Below are 10,766 nucleotides of genomic sequence, written 5' to 3'. Positions count from 1 at the left end.
ATACACCAAATACAGCATTTTTTGCCTCCTGAAGCCCCGCCCTTTCACCAATATCTCCGTGCATACTCTTATGGAGGCTTTCAGAGAGTTCCTGGGGACTGGGGAGGGCAGAAATGAGCAGAAAATGGCCATTTTTTGCCCCCCCAACCTCCAGCAGCACTTTATAAGCCTCCATAAGGCTATGCATGCAATTTTTTTTTACCAAAACCGGGCCCATTTTTGCGAAAAATGAGCCATTTTTGCTCGTTTTTGGCTCCCCCAACCTCCCCAGAAGCACTTTGCAAACCCAAGGCTATTCATGCCTTTTTTGCAAAAACAAAAACCCGGGCCCATTTTCGTGAAAAGCGGGCCATTTTTGGGAGGTTTGCAGAGTGCAAAAACTTTTTTTTTCCCTTTCGGAAAGCTCTTTAACTGATTGATGAGAATTACATAGATCAAGTGTTGTGCCAGCAGAAACAAAGTCTTAGGTGCTGCAGATTGTCAGCAATTTCCTTCTCCAGCACATGGATAAATGCACCTGGAAACATCTACCTACCCACCTACCTACCTACCTACCTACCTACCTACCTACCTACCTACCTACCTACTCTCCCTCTATCCCTACCTACCTACTGTATTTCTCTCTCTCTCTCTCCCTACCTACTCTCTCTCTCCTTACCTATCTACTGTATTTCTTTCTCTCTCTATTTCTCTCTATCCCTCTACCTACCAATCTACCTACTCTCTCTCCCTCCCTACCTACTGTATTTCTCTCTACATATATTTCTCTCTCTCTATCGCTTTATCTACCTACCTACCTAACTACTCACTCTCCTTCCCTCCCTCCCTATTGTATTTCTCTCCCTCTATCTACCTAACTACTTTTTTTAATTTGCCTCTTCAAAATCTTGGTGCATCTTATACTCCGGTGCGTCTTATACTCCAAAAAAATATGGTAATAGCTGGCAATGGAAACTGTTAATAACTTGGTGCCCAATCTGACTGTGGGCTTGGTAGATTGTATGTTATCTCTATTGCACTGTAGGAGATAAACAGGAATCTGAGGGAAGCAGATGGTAGTATGTTTCCCAAGCTGGGACAGAAAAAAAAATAGATAAAACATAAATATTGAAAAACATTGAAAATGTCTAGAAAAAAATCATGGAAACAGCAGCTTCTCTACAAAATCTTTCTAATTCAGAAAAGGAATGGGAAGGGGGAGATAAGATGAAAAGGATGTCCTAGTCACGAGATATACATAACTTCATTTTTAAACCGAATCTTCATTCCCCATCTTTCTAGTGCTCAGGTGCTCGCAGGTCGAGAAAAACTAAGAGACATTCCTTGGGACGTTAGTCTTGCATACTGAAGTTTATCTGCTGACCATCTAGGTACTTCTTGAGCTGTCTATAAAAGTCCCCCTGTACAAATGGTCCTCATTTAGTGACCATAATTAGGAAAGGCAAGTTGTTATTAGCGAAGCAGTTGTTAACTGAAACTGCATCTGTGCGTACGATTTTACTTACCTTGCTTTATAGACCTGTTAAGGTTATAAATGTGACTATTAGTAGTAAAGTTACATTTTCAACGATTCCTGGTTGCGCAGGTTGCAATTAGTCTGGTTGCAATTAGTCTGCAATACTGCATTACTGCGCAGTAATGCAGTATTGCAGACTAATTCAACTCACTACCAGGAGTTTGATCCTGACCGGCATAAGGTTGACTCAGCCTTTCATCCTTCCGAAGTGGGTAGAATGAGGACCCAGATTGTTGGGGGCAATAGGCTGACTCTGTAAACCGTTTAGAGAGGGCTATAAAGCACTGTGAAGTGGCATATAAGTCTAAGTGCTATTGCTATCCCAATCATCACTGTAAACAGCCACTAAATGAGGCAGGTGCTAAATTAAGACTATCTATATTAAAATTTAACTATTGGAGTTCTGTTCTTTCTTCTTATATTGTAGGTGAGACGACATTATATCTATAACATCCTCACAGAATTATAATCACTGCGTCTCTTGAAGGAAAGCCAGCCTCCAATTTAAGCCTGCAGTGTAGATAAAGTTAAGCTGAGAGTATTTTCAAAGGATTTCATGGTTGAGTGTGTTGAATTCGCACATTACCAATAAACAGTACAAAATATGGGTACTTTCTCTCTGGTTATTCAGTTTTAAGCAAAAGATCTGAGGAAACAAGCAATGTTACATTAAGGAAATATCAGTCATTTCATTATGCAAGCTCTAGCCAAATAGCTGATTTGTATATGGGTAAAAATTAGAATTCTGAACCACCGTCTTCATTTTAATCATATTCTTAGTATAGCAACTGCAACTTCGTGGAAGAAGCATTTCTCCTTCCATGGTAGAAGAGGATAAAAGAGCCCACTTGAAAAACTTCTTCTCTTCTTGAATTAAAATGAAGACTACTTTTAAATCTTTTTTTTTAATTCCCAGGTGATGGATTTCTTCAACATTTTAACATCAGACTAAACTTAAATCTAGATTACGAAGTAAGCATGACCACCTCAGTTTTTATTTAGATGATCTCTTTCATAACAGATTCGGAAAATTTATAACCCTGTTGTGAAAATGTTAATCAAAAATAAAATAAAATTCATTTATATGGCTGCTGATCTCACAAAGGTATCTTCGGGCAGCTGAAGAATGTTTGCGACATAAGGGAATCAAACAAACAAACACAGTTGGATTGCACTCCAGAGCCCTGAATCCTGCTTTCCTCCTTCTGCTCTTCAAATTCAGCACCATTACTGGATCAAAATTCCTTTTAGCAGATTTCCCCATCATTGGATCCAATTCCCCTTTGGTCTCTCAATATTCTGTCCTTGCCTTGCAAGATGCAAGCAAAACAGCTGCTCCAGTATTTTCTAACAAAATCACCATACTATCTCATCAGGGTTTTATTTAGCCAAAACCAGGGTTCTATATTTCCATTATGCAAGAGTTGATATACCCCCCTCACCCACATCCTGCCATTTGCTAAAGCTCCCTGCTGGTAATTTTGCTTTTCTCTGCATGATCTTCCTTGTTATTTTACTTCAGAGAGAGGGAAAGAAAGAAAGGAAGAAAAGAAAAGACAAATGACACACAAATACAAAATGGAAAACAATGCATGTCTTCTGTAATACATCTGCATTTCAAAAAAAATAGAAATATTGTTCAAATTTTTTTGGTTCTAGAAATTCCAAGCCCAATATTTATTATTAACATGGGTTGAGCTCCCCCTAATAACTTCAAATGTAAGATACATTTTGTAGATACATTGGTTCCCATAATTGTTATCTCTTAGACTTTCTAGTGTCGAGTGCATTTAATAGGTAGACAGTAGTTCTAACAATTCTTTAAGGTAAGTCTGCATTATATTTGAAATGCTAATACACATATGTGCATAATGTTAATACATTCAAGAAACTGGATCCAGAGACATCTTTTACCATCACTTTTTTATTCATTGTTGTATTATTTCTGTGACTGACTTACTCTGAAGCCCATCAAAATCTGTCAATTTTGCATTCTTCCAGATCTCTCTCTGTCCCTCTCTCTTTCTCTGTCTGTGCCTCCCCCCCTCTCTCCCCCTACCCCTCTCAAAAATAAATTTCTTTATTGTTTCTGAAGTACCTTGCACATTTTTCTTACCAGAAACAACTCAAATGAAACTATCACCCATATGCACCACCCAAATCTAAAAGGTTTTGCTCCTATGTAAGCAGAAGATCAGGATAGAATCTGACTGCTATGATCAGAAAATTCAGGCTCACACCTGTACAGAAAATACAAGGGTCAAAAATTGAAGAGCTCTTTCTTTCTATAGATGAGTCTGTAAAGATAAGTTTTTATTTTAAAGCAAAACAGAAAATAAAAACTTCACCCAAACTGAAATTTTCACCTATCCTTAGTTAAGGCTGAATTTTCACATTAATTTATAAAGAAATAGAAGTGTAAACTGGATCCAACCCACATAATATTTATCAATTCCATATGTGATGGAATACATTCTATATTCCATATCTTAAAATAATATCTTAAAATGATAAGAATATCCATAAATGGATTTGAAAACAAGTAGACCTTGACTACAACAATGCGTTTAGTGACTGCTTGAAGTTACAATGGTACTGAAAGAAGTGACCTATGACAATTTTTCACTTAATGACTGTTGCAGCCACCCATGGACGCATGATCAAAATTCGGATGCTTGGCAACTGGTTCATATTTCTGATGATTGCGGTGTCCCGGGGTCATGTGATCCCCTTTTAGCAATAGCAGTAGACTTATATACCGCTTCATAGGCCTATCAGGCCTCTCTAAGCGGTTTACAGAGAGTCAGCATATTGCCCCCAACAATCTGGGTCCTCATTTTACCCACCTCGGAAGGATGGAAGGCTGAGTCAACCCTGAGCCGGTGAGATTTGAACCGCTGACCTGCTGATCTAGCAGTAGCCTGCAGTGCTGCTTTTTAACCACTGCGCCACCTTGGCTTTTGCGACTTTCTAACAAGCAAAGCCAGATTCACTTAATAACCATGTTACTAACTTAACTATAGTGATTTGCTCAACAACTGTAGCAAGAAAGGTTATAAAAAAAAGGGCAAAACTCACTTAACAACTCTCTTTCCTTAGCAATGGAAATTTTGGGCTTCAATTGTGGTCATAAGTCAAGGACTATCTGTATGCTGTGATAATGCATGGTGGTTATTTAATAAATTGTTCCAATTTAAACACTGAAAATATTCCTGAACTGAGAAGTTGTGTTTCCAACTCAGAAGAAAGGTTACAACAGTACGACAAGTCTATAACATTTGTCTTCAAGTCCATTATTTTCTACAGTACCTGTCCATTCAGCCTCCTCTACAAGTTTACATTAATAATTATTTTGGGATTTAGTGGAACAGGCTCAGAGTCCATCAAAAAAAACCCAACTTTTTAGATTTTATTCTTTGTCCATCTCTATAATACAAATGTACAAATCCCAAGTGGTTTATTACCCACGTTAGTACCCCAGCACAGGCTCTGACAATACTGTTTCTACATTTTAAAAATTAATAGCACAATCTGTAACCCTTTAAGTCCACAAAATCTTGCAATATATGTCTTTGTTTTCCAGGCAATTATGTCACCATTAGCATAATTGCCTAAGAAACTTTTTTAATGCAAATCATTCTTTTATTTATTTATTTATTTTTACATTAACCTTCCCTGATGCATGGTTTTAAAATTCAAACTCCCCAATGTACTGCTTTGAACAACATGACTATTGTTTGCACACAATCATTTGTTCCACCCACATTCGTTTTGTGAGGATTGGGGAAAGACAAAATTAGCAGTCTGCTTTCGTGCTCCCTTACGTACCAGTGCAAACACTGGTGGGGAGCTTAGTCCCCTCTTGTAAAATTTGAAATGGAATGTTGCAAAAGTTGAGGCCTGAATAAGAGGACTTGTCCTGCCTCCTATGAACCATCTCTTCCCCACAATTAATATTTTGCATTCAAGTGTTTGTCCCCTGCACACCTTCTGCTAGATACGGGATGTTCCCAGGGAGATTGGGAATCTTCCTTTCATCAGTGGGCTAAAGAATCATCAAGTTCAGTCAGTATGTCGAAAGCGCAGAATAAAACAGAATCCATGATGAATGAGCAAAAGGAGGGGAAACCCCAAGAAAGCAACACAAAGTCAATGTTTCCGGATAAAGGACACAAAAAGGGCTGCCACGAATGTTGTTTCCCCGCAACCTGACTTGCCTGCTGAGTGAAGGCTTATGCTCCTAGCAGCTGAGCCTTTCTCAGGCTCATCTGCTGCTCGTTAGCACTTCCCCCTGGGGCAACGCTAAAGGAGGGTGTTACTCCCAAGGAGTCTAGCCTCATCATCTAGCACCCATGCACTTTGCAGCTGGTTTCTTCTCTAGGTGACAGTTCAGAGGCAGAGTTGTTAATATAGCACTGCAAAAGGCAGAAATTCTGAAGGACTGGATAGAAGTGGGATGAAGTTGAGATCTGTTTCTTGGGTAAGAGCTGTTCTCAGCATAGGTTCCCCACCCTTCTCAGAGTTTAAGAAAATTGTGGTATCTATTTAGGCATAGTGCATGAGTCAGTGGTGGGTTCCTACCAATTCGGACCAGTTCGGCCGAACCAGTAGTGGTATGGCGGCCTGGGTTGCTGGAACCGGCAGCGACCCAGGCCTGCCATGCCCCCAAACTGGTTGCCCAGTCTCTTCTGTCATGGCAGGCATGTTTCTGCGCATGTGCAGAACAGTTTCCAGTCAACTGCGCATGCGCAGCAATGTGTGGTGGGCACATGCACAAGCGAAGCAAGCAGCATGTGAGCAAAATGCCCTCTCAGCAAACCAGTAGTAAACCAGTTAGGAACCCCCCACTGGCCTGAGTATACTTTAGCATAGCAGAAAATCAGAAACCACCATGAGAGTTTCCAAACTTAATTTTAATGGAGAATAGATGGATCTCAGGATTGGGATCTTGAGGTTTGCTGAGCTGGTTTAGCAAACACTGTCAATGTGCAGATGAAAAGGAGTGGGGTTTGCTGATCGATCAGAATAGAGCTGGAAAGGACCTTGAAGGTCTTCTGGTCCAACCCCCTGATCAAACAGGAGATCCTATACCAGTGTGGGGGGGAGCACAAGGGGGTCATGTGTGGGCGTGCCACAGTTATAATGCTACGTGCATGACCCCAGCGCGCATGCATGCACGATCAGCGCTCCCCCCCATTTTTGGCATGCTTTTTTCGCCCTCCTCAGGCTCCATAGGCTTTATAGGACCCTGGGGAGGGCGAAAACAGCCTTCCCCGACCCCCGGAGGACCTCAGGGACTTCTCTGAAGCTTCCGGAGCGTGAAATACCAGCCCTAAGGGCAAACCGGAAGTTCAGGAATGGACTTCCGGTTTGCTCTTAGGGTCATTTTTTCCCCTCTGAAGCCTTCAGGGAAGCCTTCTGAAGGTTCCGGAGGGCTAAAACCGGTCCTACGAGCAAACCGGAAGTAAGTTCCCAAACTTCCTGTTTGCTTGTAGGGCCAGTTTTTTGCGCTCTGAAGGCTTTGAGGAAGCCTCCAGAGGGTGAAAAATGGCCTCAAAAGAAGGCCAAAGTCAGCTGGCCAGTGTGCGCCTGCCTCGCATGCCCTGACAAATGGCTCCGCGTGCCACCTGTGGCACGTGTGCCACAGATTCACAATCACAGTCCTATACAATGTGAGACAAGTGGCTGTCCAGTCTCTTTTAGATCAGGGTTGTTGCCATTTCAAGACAAGTAGAACAAGCTGCCATACATTTTTAAAAAAATTTTTAAAAAAAATCCTGAATCCTTTAATAGGTTCATGTTCAATAATATCAGGATTCCACCAATCTTAATTCGACCCATGATTTAGACCTGAGGACAGATATGCAGGTGAATTAACAGCATCACAAACAAAGAAGGAATTCCCCTGAGAGTCATTGACCTTTATACCAAATTGGCTTTCCACATTACTTGATTTTACAGGTATGGAGAATGCAAAGTTGCTTGGTAAGTTTCTTGGCTAGAAATGTCGGCAGCTTCTCTGCTTAGAAAATTAGTTTGCCTAGCAAAAACCAGTAAATAAGTACAAGACCCCAAAGAGTACTAAATATGAGTCAGTGTCTAGAACCACCAGAGCAGAATATCAATTTAACCCAGCAACTGTTACTAAATACTCTATTCTCTCACAGAATAATGGAGAGCTAGAACACAAGCATAATAACCAGATTCCAACAAGGTAGCTAATCTTTTGCCACAAAGCCAGTGCTTTGCTCCAGAGGTGGGTTACTCCTGGTTTGGCCCAGATCGGGTGAACTGGTAGTGGTGGCGGTGGCAGGAGGCTCCACCCCCCTGCCCAGATGCTTCTGCGAATGGACAGAAGCGTCACTTGAGCATGCAAGCATGCACAAGCACGAGCGAACTGTTAGCACCGGGATTTGCAACATACCTCTGCTTTGCTCCAAGACTGACAAATGGATTATGACCCAGGTATTCCTAGATATGAAACCATGTCGCTAGAACCCATCAGCTGTAATCTTTAAGCAACTGATGATTCCATTTGTTTTATCTGAAGCTATCCACAATAACAAATTCCAGAAGTCATTCATAGGCATGCAGCAGAGTCGTTGGGGTTTGGGACAGTTGTTCAGGTCCAGGATTAAAAAGAGGGCCACCATTTAATGGAATAGATTTAGGACATTAAAATAATAAGTAAGGTAAAATTCTGGGAACAATTTTTATGCTACCAGGCACGTATAATGGTTAGTTGCACTATAAACTTGTCAGATAAGCTGATGTGGACAGTAGCAATACCACAGAGAATTAGTAATGTTATAGATGTGACACAAATTCTACAGGTATGCAAGGAAAATGTTTTTGACCTGGCACCAAGGACATCCCAGGCTGAGAACAGTTGCTCTACCAAGTTGAAGACTAGTCCGGAACAGTTGTAGAGGAACAGCTGTAGTAGCATGGACACTGGTGGGAATGAATTATATCTTTATGGCTATGTAACATCAATGAGAAATCATTGATCTACGTTTTCCCAAGAAAATAAGCGCCTAATGAAATTATAAGTAGAAAGTTGGCATGCTGCAAAGACGCCCATCCCCACATCAGCTTAATTCCCAAGAATACTTCGATTTTCTCATTTCTCAGAAATTAAAAGCTATCAATGACTCTTGTTGGGGTTTTGTTTAGAAATATTCCTACACACACACACACACACCCACACCCACACCCACACACACACACACACAAACACACACACACACACACACGTAAGCAGGGGCAGATGGCAACATCCTTTGATCCTAGAATGAGAAGTGGAAGTTACTCTGTTCCCAACATTTATCCTTCAAATAGATACGTCCTTTAGGACTCTGATGGAGCGTCCAACAGAACATAGAGGAGGGAGAATTTAAACCATTATGAAGGAGATCTCTTAATCCAGGGAGAGGGAACTCATGAGAAAGAGGTTCAGAGTAACTCTGCCTTAATTGTTAGATCTAAGGTGATCTGGAGACTTGCTTTGACACGTTTTCAAGATTTTGTTGCATTAACATAGTGACAGTAAAAAATATTTCCAGAAATCCAAATGGCACTTCTTTCTTGATTTTGCCAGTATTGCAGGATCTCAAATTAATCTCTTTGCAATAGAGGTGAATATCTACAGCTTGGGTATAAGATAAGGGTGAAGGTTAGTCCTCTGAGCTTGTGGCCAGATGTGTCATGCTCTGGCCATGCCCACCCCTAGCTAAGTGAAGGGAGAAAAAGTTGCGACACATTACGTGATGACGCGAGTTTTACACCAGTGGTTTTGGCGATGTCACTGTCAGTCATGAATCAGGTGTGAGTCATCAATAAGTCTTGTGATGGGTCTTGTGATGGAGAAGTTACCTCAGGTGAGGGTCAGTGGAGGTGAAGTGCTGGTTGATCCTTACCTGAGATAACTTCCCCATCACAAGACCCATCATAAGACTCACTGATGACTCATGCCTGACCCATCGCAAGACCCTCACTTGACACACCCACACCTGATCCATCACAAGACCTACTGACCACACAAAGCCCTCATAAAGAGAACAATGACATCCCCTAAACTCCACTGAAGATATTATGTAGCCTGGTAATGAAACACTTGGAAACCAACCCACAAGCTTGGAGAATGAACCTTTGTCCTCATTAACCTCTTTCTCGGGTTCTTCCCCTTCCATGGGCTACAGAATCTCCTCTATAATGGTTCACCTTCCTCTTGTAATGATGTTACTCATTCCTTTATGATTCCTGGGTTTGTTAGACATTTCATCACAGGGACTGACCACACCTCTAAGGTAGCTATTTTATGAGAGTAGCCATCACATCCTATCAAATTAGTCTTTTAATCCAAAAGCTTTTCTGCTTTGGCCTAGAGTAATCTTGAAGAGAAATTATACTGTCCAAAGGTTGAGACTGTCAGATTTTTGTTTGCAAAGCACAGTCTAATTTGTACAATGCCAGTAAGAAAAAAAATAGAGGGAAAGGATTTTCCAGTGAATTGGATATGTTTAAATTGTGAGTGGTTTTAAAAAAAATTTCTCCACCAAACAGGAACATATCCAGTGTATCTAGCATTTGCCTTACATATTTTGATATGAATCCTATTCAATATTTTTTAAAATCTCTCTTTGGTGCCATCTTTTATATCATTCTTTCCATTAGATGCAGCTGATAATACTTTCTTGCTACTGTAGTTTTGCAATACGCAGTTAAGCACATTATAACCATATATTACAAACTAAGTAATTTAATTGCTTAACTATTTTAGAATCCTGGACTTTAATTTAATCATATTGGCAACATAATGTGACTCAGCTCAAATAAAAATGCTACAACTGTTTCACATCTCTGACTTTTTCCAATTAGTTTATTATCCTACAACATAGGAAATATTGGCTGTATTTCCATGGTTAAAAAATAATGTTTTGGAAGGATTGCAAACACTGATGACCATGGTTTTTTTAAAAAAAATCTTACTCTTCACAAACAAATGCATCACAAAATAAAAGCACAAGATCATAAACTTCTCACCTCCAAACGCTTCTTCTCACATATTGGTTGTTCATCATGGTAAGGAGAACACTTAGGAAAGTGTATTTTTTGAGCCAAAAAGCTCAGTGGAGATATTGAATTTATACCTCCCCCCAACAGAAATAACCTCTATGGGCTTCTCAAGTATTCTGTATGAATTGAAGTAGTAAATGCGTATCTGCCAGCAATGGGCTAGGGCTATAAT

This window comes from Thamnophis sirtalis, unplaced genomic scaffold (genome assembly GCF_051295495.1).
Source record: "Thamnophis sirtalis isolate CommonGarterSnake01/CBP01778 unplaced genomic scaffold, rThaSir2_p1.2 scaffold_5, whole genome shotgun sequence".
NCBI classification, from domain to species: domain Eukaryota; kingdom Metazoa; phylum Chordata; class Lepidosauria; order Squamata; family Natricidae; genus Thamnophis; species Thamnophis sirtalis.
Note: the sequence above shows the minus strand (reverse complement) of the source record.